General features: G+C 37.9%; 1 long non-coding RNA gene across 3 annotated transcripts in view; it reads left to right on the plus strand.

The window, feature by feature from the left end:
• The first annotated feature begins 311 nt into the window (after positions 1 to 311).
• The window catches only part of LOC148222003 (uncharacterized), a 457,864-nt gene continuing 439,389 nt past the window's right edge, over positions 312 to 18,786 (plus strand). For all 3 annotated transcript variants that reach the window (XR_015807065.1, XR_015807066.1, XR_015807067.1), the window contains exon 1: positions 312 to 735. This is a non-coding gene — a long non-coding RNA (uncharacterized LOC148222003). The remainder of the gene's footprint in view (positions 736 to 18,786) is intronic.

Raw genomic sequence — 18,786 nt, forward strand, 5'->3', positions numbered from 1 at the left:
GAAAAACTGGCAGTTTATCCAGTTAGTTACCCATTAGCCATAAGGATAAACTGGAACTAAATTGCCCATTATGGTGTAGAAAAATGAAACTACCTAGATAGCCATTACCAGGAGGTAAATCAGAACTTGTGCCAGCTGCAGAGCTGGAGTTCCCCTTGCAGAGGAGGTGTGGTCCCCAACTAAAATTATTGGTGCAGGTCTTCAGTGAGGAGAGCAGGGTGAGCTTGTCCGGCTGCGTTTAAGGCTTGTCTGCCTGCTGAGGAGCAGCACAGCTCATCCTTGCAGCTCTTACCTACAGTGATGTGGTGCACTGGTAGAGAGAGGGCTTTGTCTTTATTCACAACACATTCAGTGTGTCTCGGCAGGGGAGGAAACAACATTGTCAGCCTGTACTCTGCCATCGTCTTCAGAATAAACTGAACTCTAACTCACCATTTAAGAGAAAAAAGGAAAGGTAAAGAGAGAGAAAGGGATTTGTTCTCTGCCTTATTCATACATTAGATCTCTGTAAAGGCAGAAGCAGAAGGAGCAGCATCAGCAACCTTGCAAGCAGTGACTCTGTTTCCAATTAATATGGTCTGAGCTACTTTGAGAAGCCAATTTATTACTTACACATATCACACTTGAGCTCTGCTGAAAACTGGATGTGCCAAGCACACTTTGCTTCTGATTTATACATAAAGACTTGCATCTTTCACAGAACAAACCTTATCAGGAGAGACTCAACCAAGGCAGGTAAGAGATTTCTACATAAGTCACCTTCTACATTGTTAACATATGTTAACAAATACTACTTCTGACTACAGTGCCTGGCTGTCATTGAGCACTTAGAACTATTGTGTTTGTCCTTATGTCATTATATGTTTAGGGAAGTTTAATCTCAAGGACATCTGCAGTATACTTTAAAGATATGTTTATAATTTTTCTTAAGCATTAAAAATCATAGTGAATTATAAACCTTAAAAGTTAAGTTTTGAGTGAAGTAATATGTTAGAATGTGTTTTGAGATATATCTCTTGCTGTTTCTATATGATGTTTAATAATCAATTTGTAGCTTTAAAAGTTAATTTCTATACTGTTATGTTCTGATGCATAGGATTAGTGTACCAATTAGTCTAATAACACATATTCCCAGGCAGCCCTAAATGGTCTAGCTGAACATTTTTAAGAGTTTAGTCATGCTTATCCAATTGCCAGAAATAGTTACGAGCTTTTGCACATGGCATAAGTGATTTTTTTTTTATTATGGTCAAATGAGTTGTTTTGTCAACATGCAGTTCAGTAAAAGCATTGTAACAGAATGATAATATTACAAATATAGTCTGTGCCCAACTTTGTGAATCAAAACAAGATTTGGTTATAATTTGGTATTGTGTAAATAACAACACTGCTAATTATTTGACCTGCTGGTACCTGGCAGGTCAGATAATAACAAAGCATATTTTTGGGCAGAGAGAGTTAGAACCATTCTTCTCTGCAATCTTGACACTGACTGGTACTTGGAGACAGAGACTAACAGAAAAAATATATTGGCAAAGGTTTCATCTTTATGAAGTTTATAAGATGATAATTTTTTTGGCTCTGACTGTGTTTAATCCTGTGTAATAGATAATTTTTGGAACTCAGTGCTTAACATAAAGAATAGTCTAAATGAATCACTCATATAGGATGAGAGAGCTAAGAAAACTGAAAGAGGATGTGTAATAAAACCTGCTCTAATGACATAACATTAAATTTAAAGATAAATTTTTCTAGTAAATACATAAATAAGCTTTTTCTCAAATACTTTTCAAATACTTTTAAAATACTTGCTGCTGACCTGTAACCTTATTTTCCATTTCACCTGCTACCAGTCCTTTACCATAGAGTTATACTTTCTAGTTATTGAATATATATAAGATTTAAAGTGCTAACAGAATAAGGACTTTTGATGACATTTACTGTAGTTTTTAATTATTACTTCTAAACAAAGTGGAACTCAGACCAGTGCATGTGGTCCTGGCTTTTATCCTGTGTGACTTATTGGCAGATTCTGAGGAATTAAAAATCAACAAATCTCATTGCTTGTCTGGATTTTTGCAACTTTTTTTCATTTGGATTATTTTGGTGTTGACAAGATGTGGCTACTCCATGTAGAAAATAAGCTTTTGCACAAAATAGTTTGACTTTCCAGACTTGTAGGAAGCCAAAGACTTCTTTTAGAACTTTTTCACTTGACTTTTCATATGGCAAATGTGGTGTTGTTTTGTAGGGAGGAACATGCAGTTCTGCATTTCTGGGAGAAATGTTATATCTGATACTGTTTCCTATTAAGTTATTGCCTAAATTCTACAGCCTCAGAATTTTTATTTGTCTCAAAACAGGGGAGAAAAAGAGAATAGTCAAAGGATAAAAAGTTTGAATGTGTCTGATAGTTGTTTCTCACAATTCTAGATCTCTGGGCAGGAGATAACTTTGGGGTACAGCCAACAAAATCTTCAATTAGATCCCTAGAGTGAAACACATCAGTGTGGGTCCAGTGGCATTGAAGGAGAAACACTGTTGAGGATCTGGCTTTTGGAGAATCAACAATATCCATACTGGGATGCTAATGCTGTTTGCATGTTTTCCACAGGGGTGCTGGTGCTGTCTGGATTGCACCACAGGTCTGGATGAACTGTGGTCAGGAAGGAGACTTGAGGCTGAGGATAACAGGGAGTAAATTAGAATCCTGGGACGGAAACCTGAAGTGCATTTACACATCATAATACTTGGAATCATGTTCTGAGTAAATTTCTTTCCTTAGGACATCGATAGAGAGGGACTGAGGAAGCTTGAATGTACCTTAACAGGTACACAACAATCTCAGGACTGACTTTCATATGCCCCAGAAAGATGATCCCAGAATGAATGTAATGATACAGGGAGCTGTGCCTCATGTCAGCACAGTGAAATCATATCCAAGAACTGAATCAGACCAGTCTGTTGGAAATGCCAGTTTGCTATGGAACTGTGCCTGCAGGAGAAATTTCTGGTTCATGGTATTTCCTGCCGAGTGTCCTGATGGACAGAGCTAGGCCAGCACAAATCCTAATAATGTCTTGTCATAGACACATTCTCACAGTGAGGAAGATTCTTATCTACTCTAAAGTCCTTTTCTCTCCCTAGCTAGAAAGCACAGGGACAGCTTATGCCAGGTTACTGTTTGGCCCAAAATCTTATGGAACCATACAAAGAACTGTGGTACCAAATCTGATCAAATTTCCTTTTTTGTCATCCTCCTCTGTCTCTCAGCACAATGCATAGTAGTGTGTGTATCCAAGTACACTTGGAGGGGAAATGAGCTACTCAGAACACTTTTGTCAGCCCTGCACCAGCTGAGAAGCCCTTTTTGCCCAACAGAGAATGAGGGGTTTTTTCTTCTCTCTTGTCTTCTCCACTCATGGTAGGAATAATGCCTGATGTTGTAGCCTCTGAGGAAATGCACATTCCTCATGTTCACCACCTTCGTCCCACCTCCATGAGTTATACTACTATTTGTCACTGGCATTTTTCAAAGTGATGAGGTGCTTTGTTAGTGAACTAACACTAATTCATCACTATAAGTTTTACACTAGACAGCTTAAGAATACTTTCAATTTTTTTTATACAGCCCAAGTCTGGAGGTTTTTCTCCTGCACTTATACAGAAAAATATATTTGTTTACTTGCCTACCCAACTGAGCAGTTTATGAATAGGTAAAGAGTTAAGAAGCCCTCGATATTTCTGATCCAGACTTTTCATTGGGTTAGTAAATATCTTAGTTTCCTGATCTACTGCTTCTGTGGCATACAAACCACTCTTATCTGTCTCTGTGGCCCTGTTTGTGGCATTGCAGGCTCTGTGCCTGGTATTGTGTGGTGTTTGGAGTGTTGCAGTTCATTCTTTGGGTGTACAGTACCATGTGTTTGCCTGTTCTATTACTTCAAAGTTAGACAAAGGACAATAATAAAATCTCCATACCATGTTCTGAGTCCTTCAGTTCAGATCTGATGCCTTTCAGGAATATTTAAACAGTAAGGTCAATTCAAAAGCATATCTATTCTAAAACCTATTTTATTTTCACTCAAAAGATTTCTGACTTAGGAAGCATTAATCTCCTATTTCATCATAAATTATATTCCTTCTTGAAGAAAAATACCTTTTAATTAACTGATATATATTTCACAGAATGGACTAATTCAGCACCTTCAAAGCATAATTAATACAAATATCTAGGAAAGGGCAAACTCTGCTGCGGTCACCAATACTCATAATTGCTTTTGTAAAGACAAGGGATTATCTTGAAAAACTGTGCATATGGCTTGCCTGAAGCATCAAATTCAGGAAAGTCTAAACTTGCAGGTTACATCTAAATTTTTCTCTAATGCAGTATATTTCCTTTACTGTTTTCTTGGAATTGCTTTCCTGTTTCCAGTATTTTGGATGCAATGATTCAGTTTAGGCATGAAGAATGGTATTTATGTTCTTTATATTGGCTATTATTGCAAGCTGGTCCTGTAGTTTCTCCTCTTCAGTCAGTGGAGAGAGACATGCACCTCTAAAAGCCTAACAGCTTTGAAAGTCTAAGATACACGGTATGAAGAGACTTGGGAATAGACTCTGCAGTGGCTGCAGACAGCTACAGAGGGCCTAGCTTGTAAGCTTAGATTACACAGCAAGGCTTAAGCAGTCGAAGTGATAGTGTTACATGTAAGTACGAAGTGCTTGAGTCAGAATTAAAAATGCTGTGGTTGATGCAATTCATAATTTCAACACATCTAGGTCCTCCTTCAGTGTGTATCTGCTCTGTAAACCAGAAGCAAGCTAAGAGATAGAGCCAGGTTAAACTGCAGTTTTGGCTACAGGCTGCTCATGGTGGCATTAGGGAGAATGAAAGAGATAAGATGATGCTCCTTGACCTCAGGAAGATGCTGTGCAAACAGCCTGTCTGATCATATTTGACCACACCCCTCATAGTGAAAAGTATGCACTGAAGTGGGTGTAAAAAATTGAAAAGCTCAAAGTATTCCTGTAGCTGTAGAAGAGGATGCCCCTGACAAATCAGAGTTGTACAAATAACCAAAGAAGAGGAATAGCCTTGCCCTTAATGGGTTGCAGCTGTGACTAATAAAGATAAGTATGATAAAAGGGGTGAGCTGGCTGGTTAGGAGATCTTGGAGGCAGAGGCCCTGAAGAAAGAGGACCTTGAGGAGGTAGAGGAGCCCTAAGGAAGGATCCAGAGAAACGCAAAGAACAACAAAATAAGGAAGTGAGTTGCTGTGGTAAGAGATCTGCTATGAGGTCAGTCTGCACCTGATGGAGTTGGAGCCTGCAGTCAGAGTTAAGTTAGGTAAAAGCTGTGTTCAAGAGTCTGCAAACCAATACTTGCAGTCACAGTCCAGCAGGAAATGGCCAGCAGTCAGAGTCTGCAGTTGGATCCTACAGTAGGAGCTTGCTGTAGTCAGGGTCAGGATGGCCAAGCTGCAAAGAAGAATAAACCGGGACCCTTTTCATGTTGTTGAATGAGAGTCTGTGTCTTGGTTCATCCCTACCCCCAATGAGAGGTCTGCTGCAACGTATTCTAAGTAATTTCTGAATTTGTCTTGAAAAGCTGTATTCAGTAAAAACCAAGTTCTCTCCCTCTAACTTTACAGTATGAACTCTTGCTATTCCAACAGTTCACTAAGCAAGGAGGTAGAGTACGTTAGCTTTGAGTGTGCTCACTGATATTCTAATTGCCTTTTATTATCCAGTTAATAAGGTGGATCTGGAGTGCATGATGCACGCTGTTATGAAGTATTCATTCTGCACCCTCTGACAGGTCCAAAGAGGTAGGGCAGTGAGTGTTGTGATAAATGCTAGACATGATCAGTGTGAGGATATTAAAAAAGCATTAGTCAAGTGCACAAAAATCAGGAGTTTAGGGTGGTATACAGAGGATTTTTATTTAAAAATAGTGAATTTTGGATGGCTCTGTCTTTTATGTTATTTGGCTTTTGAGTGTTTCTCCAGAAACACTAGGTTGGAAGAGACCTTCAAGATCATCGAGTCCAACCATGCCCTAACATCTCAACTAGACCATGGCACTGGGTACCACATCCAGTCTTTTTTTTTTAACATATCCAGGGATGGTGACTCCACCATCTCCCCAGGCAAACCATTCCAATATTTTCTCACCCTTTCTGTAAAACCTTTTTCCTAATATCCAACCTATATTTCCCTTGGTGCAGCTTAAGATTGTGTCCTCTCATCCTGGCAGTTGTTGCCTGGAGAAAGAGACCAACCTCACCTGACTACAACCACCTTTCAGGAAGTTGTAGAGAGTGATAACATCACCCCTAAGTCTCCTTTTCTCCAGGCTAAACAACCCCAGCTCCCTCAGTCATTCCTCATAGGGCTTGTGTTCCAAACCCCTCACCAGCCTTGTTTCCTCTGGACGCACTCAAGCATCTCAACATCCTTCCTAAACTGAGGACACAGAACTGGACACAGCACTCAAGGTGTGGCCTCACCAGTGCCAAGCACAGGGAGGCATGACCTCCCTGCTCCTACTGGCCACACTATTCCTGCTCCAGGCCAGGATGCCACTGGCCTTCTTGGCCACCAGGGCGCATTGCTGGCTCACGTTCAGCTGGCTGTTCACCAGTACCTCCAGGTCTCTTTCCACCTGGGCACTGTCCAGCCACACCATCCCCAGCCCATAACATTGCAGGGGGTTATTGTGGCCAAAATGCAGAACTCAGCACTTGGACTCATTAAACTTCATCTTACTGGACTCTGCCCATCCATCCAACCCTTCCAGCTCTCTCTGCAGAGCTCTCTTACCTTCCAACAGGTTGACACATGATCCCAGCTGTGTCATCTGCAAATTTACTAATGAAAGACTCAATATCCTCATCCATGTCATCAATAAAAATATTGAACAGAACTGGCCTCAGCACAGATCTCTGAGGGACACCACTAGTGACTGGCTGCCAGCTGGATGCAGCACCTTTCACCACCATTCTCTGGGCCCGGCCATCCAGGCAGTTCTTAACTGAGTGAAGAGTGCTGCTGTCCAAGCTGTGGGCAGCCAGCTATTCCAGGAGTTTACTGTGGGAGTCAGTGTCAAAGGCCTTGCTGAAGTCCAGGTACACAATGTCAACAGCCTTTCTTGCATCCACTAGGCAGGTCACCTGGTCATAACTGCTTCAACCAGGAATGTTTGTTTTTATCTACAAAAGTATTCTTTTTGTGCAGTCACAGACTTCAAGGAGCTGAGACTTTGAGTGCTGCCACTAATGCTGTGAAATAGAACATGCAGTACAGACTGTTAAATAAGATTTAGACCACTTTTACTGTTACAGATCTTAATAAGTATAGCCTACAATTTTTATTTAGTAAGAATTTTCGTCCATCCTAGACCATATTTTTTAGTTCAACTTGTCACCTAAAAAAAAATTGATCAATATGCAGATGCGATAGCAATGAGTAAGGTGTAAAATCATTACTGGTGGGTGATAGAAAAGCTTCACTTCGATTTGGGAACATAAGAAGTTAGTGTGAAGTGTTCCTTAGTTCTTCCAGTTGACTTGGCTGCTATCTGCCTTTAAGACCAATGTTGGATAAAGCTTTATATTCTTGTTTATCACTGTCTCTGCATTTGGAATACTTTAGAAAAAAGATTTGCAAACACACCTGCTTGTGTTTTCCTTTATTCTGTGCAGGGAAATTATACTTTTGTTAAGATTTTTTTGTAACTGATAAACTCCCAATTAGTTGCTGTTACCAAATATGTATATTATGAATAAAAGTGATAGGGTTCCTAGGAACATTGAATACCTAACAGAAAGGAGGGACTCCCGTGTGTTACTAATGTAAGCCTGAATGTTGAGGTGATGCAGAATCAGAAGAATGGATTTCCACAGCACCCATTCCCAGTCTCATAGGAAAATACTGTGGGGGGGATGTGAGCACAAAACACTACAGTGCCTGAAGGCTCACTTGAGATCCAGTTAACTACTAAAAGAAGACCTACACTGTCCTTATTTTCTAGAATAAAATAATTTAAGGAGTCCTCTAGTCAGAGAAGCATACATTTTTTGAAAAATATATTTCTTTTGATAAATTTGAATGTTAAATAATAAGTGTATTGATTGAATACAGATAGCACTGTTATAGTAGCTTAACTTTTAATAGGTTCAGACCCAGCTGAGCTATGGTACTACAAACGAGCTTTCACCAGACCCAGATAACCTGCTCATTTTCAGTGTATTTCATAAACTTTTCCAAACACAAGTTTTACATAATATTTTATCATAATGCATTAAACATACACAGTCCAATCTTCATCAGTCCTCTAATGCTGAGTATGTTAATACTCATAACTCATAAATGATGATTTATTTTCAGTAGGAAACATGTGGTGGGTCCAGATGTTGAAACAAAATGAGTCCCAACAGGCTGACAACACAGGTTAATTCAAGAATGGATAGGTCTACATTTGTGTAGAACAAAATTTGCCATAATTCAAAATAAGGATGAAGTATAAGAAAGGCAGAAAATGTGAAAAAACCTGGAAAAATTGTTTTGCTTTTAAGTGTGAAATACCTATCATGTGGCTTCTGTATGTTATGGACATATAAAATATTTGTAATCTGTTTAATGAAAGTGATAACGAAACAGAATGCATTTGTAATTTCAGTAGTCAACTAAATTGTAGGTTTTTTGCTTCATTCAAATAGGAAAGTTAGGATTTATCTAATCGCTGTTAAATTACATTGAATTGTTGGGTAAATGCTATTTAAAGTTGTTGTATTTTGTTTAATTTCTTCTCTTGGATGTCAACAGTGACTATCACTAACACCAAAAAAGTTTAATCTAACATGTTTATTTCATTGTTTAAAAGCCACAGATCAGGGATGGGTTGTGTGTAAAAAGGCTTCTTGCTGCAAAGTTTCACCTGCATTTTTTCTTAAAGCTGTGTAGGCAAACCTGGAGAAAAAGAGGATCTTTTCTGTTACAAAGGGTGGGTTTTGATACTGCCTGATTAACAAGAATTTATTTATTCCTTGTGTTGTATTGTTTTGAGACCAGCATTTTCTTCTGGCAGTTCTGGGCTGCAGCACTGTCTTTCTCAGATCTAATGTATTTTGTTACAAAGTATCCCATTATAAAATAATCTTCACTTTGTCGATCCACATTTGATATCCTCAAATTGACATCACAAGATGTTAATAGTGATTGGCAAGTTCTCCTCTATTCTGTGACACCTATCTCTGATATGGAAGATATCACTCACTCAGTAAGGAGTTTCTTGTACCATGAAAAGCAGGAAGAAATTTTATGCTCAGCCTGTTTCAGGAGTAGGAAATACATATAGCAAATACCTTGATTATTTAAAAATAAGAGATTGCAATAAAAATGAGCTCAAACTATCTTTGCACTGTATTCTTTCCTCATCCTTATGTACAATGTGGTAATTAGTAACTCATATACACTATTACACTATGTTGTAATTTCTTTTTTTTTTTTTTTACACAGAGACAGACAGAGGATTTGAAAAAAATTTTTTTTCAAACCCCCCGTAGAAGATTTTTTTTTTTCTACACCTTATATGTGAGCTGTTAGAACAACTTGCAGTTATAGATCAAGCATCCCCACCGTGCTGGAATCTTTTATTGTTTGGATTTATGGGACCTCTCTGGGCATCAAGATCTGATTACTTATGGGAAATTCATTTAAACGTTGTCCAAGTTTCACTTAGTTTCAGCAAGCAAACAAACAAATTGGTGAAGACAAGGTACTAATTGTCTGCAGCTTTGAGCTGAAGCAGACCTTCAGGTACAGCTATGCCAGTTAGGGAACACAACTGCTTTGTGAATGTGGAGGGAGCACAGCTCTGGAAGGTGGTCTGTAAAACTGGAGAATGCTAGCTGCAAGTAGCCTGTGCACATAACCAATTTCTCTTCTGTCACTTTTCATTTGCATCCTTTGTACATCCTGCTGTCCTTCATACCAAGTTTATGACCAGGTACCACCAACCCTTACACTATCCTGATGGCATCCTTCGTTAGAAAACAAGATTATACTAAATGTCACGTTCACATATAATTTAAGTGCAATAGATCTTCTCCTGGGCTTAGCATTTAATTAAAATTTAAGAAGATACAGTGAGTTATTCACTGGCAGGCTTGAATGAGTATTATGAACAGACTAGTGCTTATTGGCACCTCAACAGGTGCACATGTGTAGGTTTCTTCAAGGTAATTTTTAGCCTTAGTCTCATTTTCACTGTGATATGTTTTAAGCAGGTGTAAAAGTACAGAGTTCCTCTTGCAAACTGCAAATGCTAAAGGTCAGTGTAGAAAGTCGAGTCATTTTCAACAGCTGGTGATCTTATAGGAATTGCTGATGACATTTTACAGTTGTGGAGTAGTAAGGGATTCAGTAATTCCTTTTCATTATTCTTCTGAAAGGGAAGTCTTTCATATTGCAGGGTAGTCCCAAAGTATTATTAGAGTATAATCTAAGAGGAAAAAAAAAGGTAGGAGGAACATGATAAATATAGAAATTTTTTAAATAAATGAGAAGGATTTGATTTTAAAAAAAAATTTATGAGGGAGTCTAGGGAGTGTAAGTTTGAATTAATCAAGATGGGATATCAAGAAAAAAAGCCTACCTGAAATATTTACTTATAAGTTATTTTAAGTATAAATCGTTTTTAGTTTCAAATAAGACTGCATACACCTGTAGTTTGGGAAAGGTAAATGGAAAAGGTGATAAAGGTGGTGGTTTTACTTTGAAAGAAGAAATGTGTCTGGCATTTGCAATTAAGATTCTCATCTTTGGACTTCTAGTTGAAGTGCTCTTAAAAGCCAAAGTAGTGGCAGTATTCATGTATAATGGTTTTGTAATATTCAGGTCCATGAAATTGTAAACTTGGGATGCAGTAGCATCTGCTTTCAAGTCATTATCATATAACTCTGTTCTGCCATTCACATAAGCACTGCTGCTGAGTGATGCATGGCTCTGCTTTGGGAATAGGTCTTAGGGAAAAGATACGATGGCCAGACGGTCCCAGTCCCACTGTGTCCTGCTGAGAATGGCTGCAGCCAGCTCAGGACATTTGCAAGAACATAGAAAGGCACGCAAGCAATACTGTTGTGTATGAGAGGTTTGTGTGCTACTGAGAAGAGTTCAAATTTAAATGTATAAGTGTCTGATGATAAGAAAAAGTGGTTTCTTAAATCCCAAATCTTCTAAATACAGGAATTCCTAGTTGTACAATTTTAATTGCAGTCTACAGTGGAAACTGAGTGCATGGCTTAGCTAAATATTTGGGATGATCCTTTCTTCCAACAGAATAACCTGTCAGAAAAGCCATGTAAATACCTACCATTTACAGTAATTATTCACTGTGCATTTATACTCAGAGATACTCAGAAGCAACTACATCAAACCACTTTTCCTTACTTGGTTCTTCTGCTGGATGATGTAGGGGGGCTGCAATGACAGTCTCAGTGCCATTCCTTGCTGTGTATGTCTGATTACCAACTGTGCATCTGATTACCAACACTTGAAGAAAGTGGCAGCCTTCTTGTATGGCTGCTGGGGGTGTTTGTATGGTTTTAGTAATGACTGCAAAGCACAAGTCTGTAAAAAATTGTGCCTACAGAATCCATGGGTAATATGATGGAAAGGATGAAGTAGTTTCAAAACCTAAATGTTTCTGTTACTGGGAAAAAGAAGCTGTCAGACAGAATGGATGTTTGGAGAAATATGTTTCTATGGGATTTTGTGGAAGTATGCTAGACACTTAATTCTGAATGCTGTAGCTGGGCCTGTCTCGTTGTAGGTATCTGTTGGATCTGTGGAGGACATTTCATTTGAAGAGCTGTCCACATTTTGTCTCTGCATGTTTGCTTTGTTTTTCACTGGGAAAAAACTAATTTGCACATATCTAGGTGAACAGTACTTCAATGCAAAATTCTGTGGCTTCTCATTAAAGGAATTAAGGATATACAGGGTCCTGACAGACTTGAATCATAAATATCTTTTGTCTATGAATCACTCTCAGTGTGTCTACTGGTCATACAAAGTCTAAATGACTTTGATTTAAAATGCAATTCCAGCTTTTCTCAAGAGATAGTGAGAAGAATGGAGCCAAGAATACCACATACAAACCAAAAGAGTTATTTCATTTACCAGTCTATTCATCGCAACTGTCATTTTCTTCATAATTAAAGTCTGATCTCTGAAAAACAAACAGCTTCTGAATATCAGCAATACTGCACTTTCCTAGATTGTGTCATTTAGAATAAAAGTCAGTTTAAATGTCTGCCCTGAGTTATGATTTGTTTAAGAGAATGCTACTCCTGGTTTCTGTGATTTAATGTGTTTAGCCTTTCAGAAAATGAAAGCTATATTTTAATAGCTCAAAAACATGATATGTGATGTGTGGGACATATACAGTGTAATTATGAAACTAATGAGGGGTGGCTTACCAATGTGATTGGTGAAGATCTGCTCCAGTAGCTCCTGTTAATGAACTGTCTGTCTATGCCAGTGCTAAGCTTGGAAGGGTTTATATACTGGATGGTTGGTTAGATGAGAATGAGAATCTTGTCATGATCCCATAAATGAACTGGATTTTATGACAGTTATACTTGCCTTCAAAACTAACTTGACTAAAAAATCTATCTACTAATTCTGCCTTAAACGTTAAAACCCATCTTGTTTTAACTTGTGGTAACTCTCAGTATTGACTCCAGTAAAGCCTCAGCTGTGTCAGAGAAACAAACAGCAGAGCCATGTTCCTGCTCCAGGCTGTGGCTGCAACAGGACTGCATAGTGGCACTGCTGATGTACCTGCAGGTGATAGAAACAGAAGTGGGGCAAACCAGACATCCAGCTGTGCTGTGTGCTTCCAGGGAACACAGGGGCTGTGGTGAAGCATTACCAAATCACTTGGCTCTGACTGTAATTTCTTTCTAACTCCAGCAGTTGGTCATTCTGCTCTCTCCTCTCACACTAATGCAGCCCTATTGATCTCCCTAGCTCCAGGTTAGCTGTTAGCAGCTGTTAGATATAGAGCTTATTTTCACCTACCAAGTCGTAGGCCCGTGATTATCATTTACATCTTCAAACATAACTAATGATTATCCAGGTCCAGTGTGTGCCATGGCAAACAGAATGCAAATTTTATGGTAAAATAATGTGGTAGATTGCAAAATGTATGAAAAATTTAGGAACATTAAAACAAATGAATTTTATATGGAAATTAATATGAAATAAAACTGTAATCTGTAAATAGGTTTTAAGCCATTATGTTAGTCTTGAATCCGTATTCATTGTGGTATCCTAAAATATTTTAGCAATGAAGGTGCTAGAAATTTCTGTACTGATGGTATTTCAGGCATCTTCCTGAAGGGAAGATATTCACCTGAAGGTTCTTTTATCTGTAGGATACAGCCATGTCTTTCACCACATTGAATGATGTAGGAAGTGACTTAAGTAGGTGGGATATACCCATGGCTTGATGGTTTCATAAGCATCAACAGTAAGTGACTACAAAACTGAAATCATCAACTTTAGTTTAGATGTTTTTCTTCACAACTGTGAGTGATTAAAACAATAGTTACTGTTTTGTTTAATGAAGGTCTTAACAGAATCTATTTCTTTTGTGAAGTTTCAGTTTAATGATAAATGTTAATACATTGGACTTAAGGGGTAAATAAGTGAAGGAATTTGGCATTCTAATCTGAGGATATCCTATTTATAAGGTAAATTAAAACGCAATTGGATTGCAAAAAACATTCTAGTTACTCACTGCTGGTGATGCTTCTTAAAGCATTCCCAGTTTAAACCAGGCTTTGTCAGCTGCTCCTTGGCTTGCACATTTTTTTTACCAGCAGATCTTGCAGTGCAGCTAAAGCAGCATGTTTTACACAAAGATACTCATCCAGAGGCTCTTAGATGAAGCAATATGGTGAAGAATTGCATCTGGGCAAATACTACCATGTTCTGCCATATTTAATAGACAGAATTATATAGTCATTTTAATAGAGTTTTGCTTTACTTTCTGTTGGGGGGGAACAAGGAAGCTGGTGAAGTTTAATTGCTCTACAGTAGGAAATATGCACACGTATTAATTGCCAGACACAGTTCAGTCATTTACTTGTCTAACTTGAAACCATTTTTTTAGATTTCTTTACCTTGTGTCTTTGCTTCATTCTCTGGATGAGATAATACTGTTCTGCCTCTGAGTACATGAGCTAATCTCTTGTCCTTATAACAAAGTGATAAAAAGATTTATCATTTAAAAATTGTGTATAAATAAATGTAGCTCATCATTTTAATCATAGGTCAGGTCATCAGATCTGCCATATTTAGGCACAGTCATATGCCACTTAAACCTAAGTGCTTCCACTGTAAATTAATAAGTGTACTTGCTAATTTGTATGAAGGCAAAAATCTGTTGAATGTTTTAATCCAGTCACATGAATTTGTATCTTGAAACATTGCTAGACGTTTGACAATGACTGATTTGATTGCTCTGGTTTCAATAACCACAGGGAGAGTTAAACATTTTCGAGAGTTTGGCTGGTACAGGTTTGGTTCTAGAATGACAGATGAGAAAAATACTATTCAATATCGTCTCCTCTTTTTGCTTTACTGCACTGTTGAAGTAGCACCAAAAGCTTTTCAGACTCTGTTCAGAATTTATCTTACTGTGGCCTTCAGGAATTCCCTGAGAAAGTCTTACTCTAACAGCCTTTCATTGCAGAAAATTCTGCACCTGGTATCCCATAAGTGGCATGAGCAGTCTTACCCTGATGGTTTGCCTTGACTCTTCAGACTGGTTGCAGCTGTAGTGTGTCCCTGGCTTTGGAACTGGTGGCTTACTGAAGACAAAAGCCGTGGAACATAAACGACTACGTTGTTGCAATTCAATTCAAACTGTTAATGATACATGGAGTCCAATTCAACATAATGTTTAAGACTAATTTCACATGTGCTTAAGCCTTGGCATAAAATCAGGCATGTGCTTAAATGTTTTCCTTAATTAAAGCTTTATATTAGGACTTGCAAAATACTTTTACTATTTTTCTTTGGCTTTATGAGCTTTTTTTTTTCCAGTTTGGCACAGAGTAAATTTAAAATACTGCAAATTAAGTAAAATAGTTGGAAATGGGGACACCAGGCTGGCAAGAACACATTCATTAAAAACAGATTAGCTATAAACAGACTCTGATAATCCTGCAATCAAGACTTGATACACAAACTCATGGAAATGCTAAACATGTGCTGTAAATAAATAGACGATTAATTTCCTTTATTCTAATACGCGCGCCTTAGTAAGAAATTAGTTTCCCTAAAAGATCATTTTCTTATTATCTTATGATTGTACCTCCTTTGCAGCTGCAGAGTGTGTGGGATATAAAGAGATAATTAATAGTCTAGAGATAGAGTTGGTCCTCTGAGAAAGGGAACTTCACACCACAGTCTCAGGTTTGTTAGCAAATGCAGGAAATTGATAGCTATTGAAGCTGAGGAAGAGAACATTCCTTTAGTCCCTTTTATTCCTGAATCCTTCTGGAAGAATAATGGCTACACATGAGACGAGTAGAAATCTATATACAGCAAGGACTGATACCCCATACCACAATGGGATTTTTTTAGCTTCCTTCTTAATAAATTTGATAAACTTTCTCTAGAAGTATCTGGGGTGGAATGAAAATGAGGAGGAGTGTTTTGTATGAGAGATTTGAAAAGATTAATTACTGGGGATTATGCTTAATGAAACACATCCTGAGTATGAGGCCATGTGGCTGATGTGCTTAGTACATACAAATTAAATCTTTTCCTCGAAATATACTAATAAAAACCAATGAATTAAACATCAGGACCAAGAAATGTTTTCTTATTAATACAAAGTAACAGTGTTTAGAGAATTCCAATTTACTGAACACAGATGTTGCCTATAAAATAATTAGAAGAAAGCATCAGAATATGAAATGTATTGAATATCAGAGTTTAATAAAGATTTAAAACCTCAGTAAAATTTAGGTAAAGGGAATAGCAGAGGGAAACTCTAGACAGTTTTGTAGTATTTTATGCAGCTCAACTCTGGAAAATGGAACTTATTTTTTAATATCAGTGTTCTGAAACTATCAAGGAAAAGAAAACATTGCTCTTTAGCTGTTATGTATTTATATACTCAATTTTAAATTTTTTAAAAAGGCCTCATGAGTAATATTCTCAGTGGGAACTCTGGAAAGTTACACTGCTACAGGCACAACTCTTGGAGCTCAGTAGCAAATTTGAAGAGTAGAATGCATGGGAAGAGGGAGATTGTTGGGAATGCCCCATCACGGGCACTCTGCCTTCACACCAACAGCTGTTCAGACCATGCTCTTGCTATCAGACCTTATCAAGGCAACTTCAACAGCCACTGATATGGAAGATGTTATTGATAAACCAGTGTTAGGAAATACATTTTTATTTATATTGGAAGTAAACCTAGTGCCCTGAGTCTTATCTGAATTGCTTCACAATTCACATTCTGAACTGTACTTCATAGGGTAGAATTGGATACTGATGCAATGGCCATTCTTTTCAGATGTTTGGTCTTGCCTGTCTTACCCTCATGTTTCTGCAGTCACTGTGCTGGGGAACTCCTCTGTGAGAATAATTGTCACTATCAAGTAAAATGTGAGAAAGGATGAGACTATATCACATCTCTGTTTGCTCCTACCACTTTCCAGAGGGTCTTTCATTTCTGGCTCCTCATTATCTCTGACTAAATGCATTGTACCTAATCTTTTCTCTGTGACTGCATTCCCACCTGTATCATGGCCAATACAGGTGATTCTGGCATGGAAGGCACAGGGGAAATAGAGCAGCTCCTGGGCTGTTTGTGTTGGGTCACTGGAAGTCCTTACACCATGTTGTTATTGCCCTTAGTATGTGCACTGGCTGGTGCTGGTTACTCCTACACTGCTGCTTTCTGTTTGCCACATGGACACCGACCTTAGGAGTAAATTCTGAATGACTTCCTGCTTTTGACCCTTCAGGGAACTGATGAAAGGAATCTTTTCAGCTTACAAGTCTCACCTGTCTTTGGCTGTGTTTAGGGAAATTCAAAATAGCAATATCTATATGTTCTTGAAAATGGGAGCAGTTGGAAGATGGACCTTTTGTTAAAATTCTTTATTAAGGATTTATTATGTTGGTTTTTTTATTAGATCTTTTACAGACTTGGAAGTCACAAATGTGGGTATGACCAAGCTCTGAAGGCAAAAGCTGGGGAAGTGTTATAATAGTCAGTAGATCATGTAATCACTATCTCTGGATTGTGGGCATAGTGTTGTTGCAGAAATGAATATTAGTAAAATTGGAAGCAGGCAGGAGGCATTGCAAGGAAGAACAGAAATGTAATTCTTGACAGAAAGGCATAGAAATAAAACTAGAGATTAAAAAGTGTTTGGGAAGAGTACTCTGACAACAAAGAAGTATCAGAATATTAAGTCTATCATGAGAAGAGTAGCAGAAGTTAGAATGTGGAGAAGAGGGGTGTGAAAAACAGAATTATGTGCCACTGAAGGACAAAGAACTCAGAGTATATTAAAAATGCTGCACAAAGCATCCTCTGAGCAATGCTCCAACTACATTTATAAAATTTTAATTTTTCTTTTTTTAGTTGCAAAAGCACTGTAACTTTTGGAGTTAATATAGCACATAAGTATAAAAGTTCATTATCTAAAAATCCATAACCTTTCTAATTATTCAGGCTTAGAAGCTTTAATCAGCATTTACCAGTGAGTAAAGCTACTTTTGTACCCTTAATAGAATAGATGATATAATAAAGTTCCTTGGGGGCATAGTTACTAAAACGTGAAACTGTTGCAGCAAGGCTCAAATAGAAAAAATGAATTTAGACTCAGTCAGGACAGTGCCATAGTATGAATTGTGTATCTTGGCAAGGTTTTGTGGATTGGAATAGGTAGCAGAAAATTGGCCCTAAAAGAGCGCTGCCAGCTCTGAGAAGTCCCCAGATAGGGGTTTAGGAAAATGAGAATGTGTTGCTGGCAGGAATACTCATCAAAATGGAATTAAGGTGCATTGTTATAAGAATAGAAAATGAGCTGGTGAAAGAAGCACCCCTGGAGTTTCACCCCAGTGCTGTGCTGTTTACAGGCACAGGGAAGCTGTAAATGAAGTTCCAGAAGTTGTCCAGGTGCCAACTCTATAATTTTCTAACTCTGTTTGACATAGCAGCCTTTTGGTTAAGCCCCCCATAGCAGTTCCCAAATACTTGCCTTTAAATCTTTGTTTCCATCCCTATTTGCCAGACCCATCTTCTCATTGCTCACTTTGGAAACATCAGCTTTTTCAGCTAGTAGTTATCAAGTCAGGAAAAGTATTTGGAGTCCACTTTTCTAAAAAGTCTAAATCCTCCAGCCTCACACTTATTAAAGAATAAATTGTTTAAACTGTAAATTTAAGTTATTATAATTTTTAGTACATGTCATTAGCACAATTGTACCAGAAGATAGATGTTACTTATGACCACTTGTTATGTTATTAAGATTGTTTGCACGCTTAATGGTGAAAAAATCCTTTTTCCCCCCTTGTTTTTGTCATAATTAATAGCATTTGTGCTATAAGCAGGAAGTTTTATACTGGAAGAAAATATAACTTTAAAATATGTTCAGAAGACTTTCTCAGGATATTCCCTGTGTTCATTAGCATTCTTGATTTAACTGTTTTAGGAGAGCTTATTATATGGGCTGTAGAAATAAA

The sequence above is a fragment of the Sturnus vulgaris genome, chromosome 15 (genome assembly GCF_052056855.1).
Source record: "Sturnus vulgaris isolate bStuVul1 chromosome 15, bStuVul1.hap1, whole genome shotgun sequence".
Lineage (NCBI taxonomy): Eukaryota > Metazoa > Chordata > Aves > Passeriformes > Sturnidae > Sturnus > Sturnus vulgaris.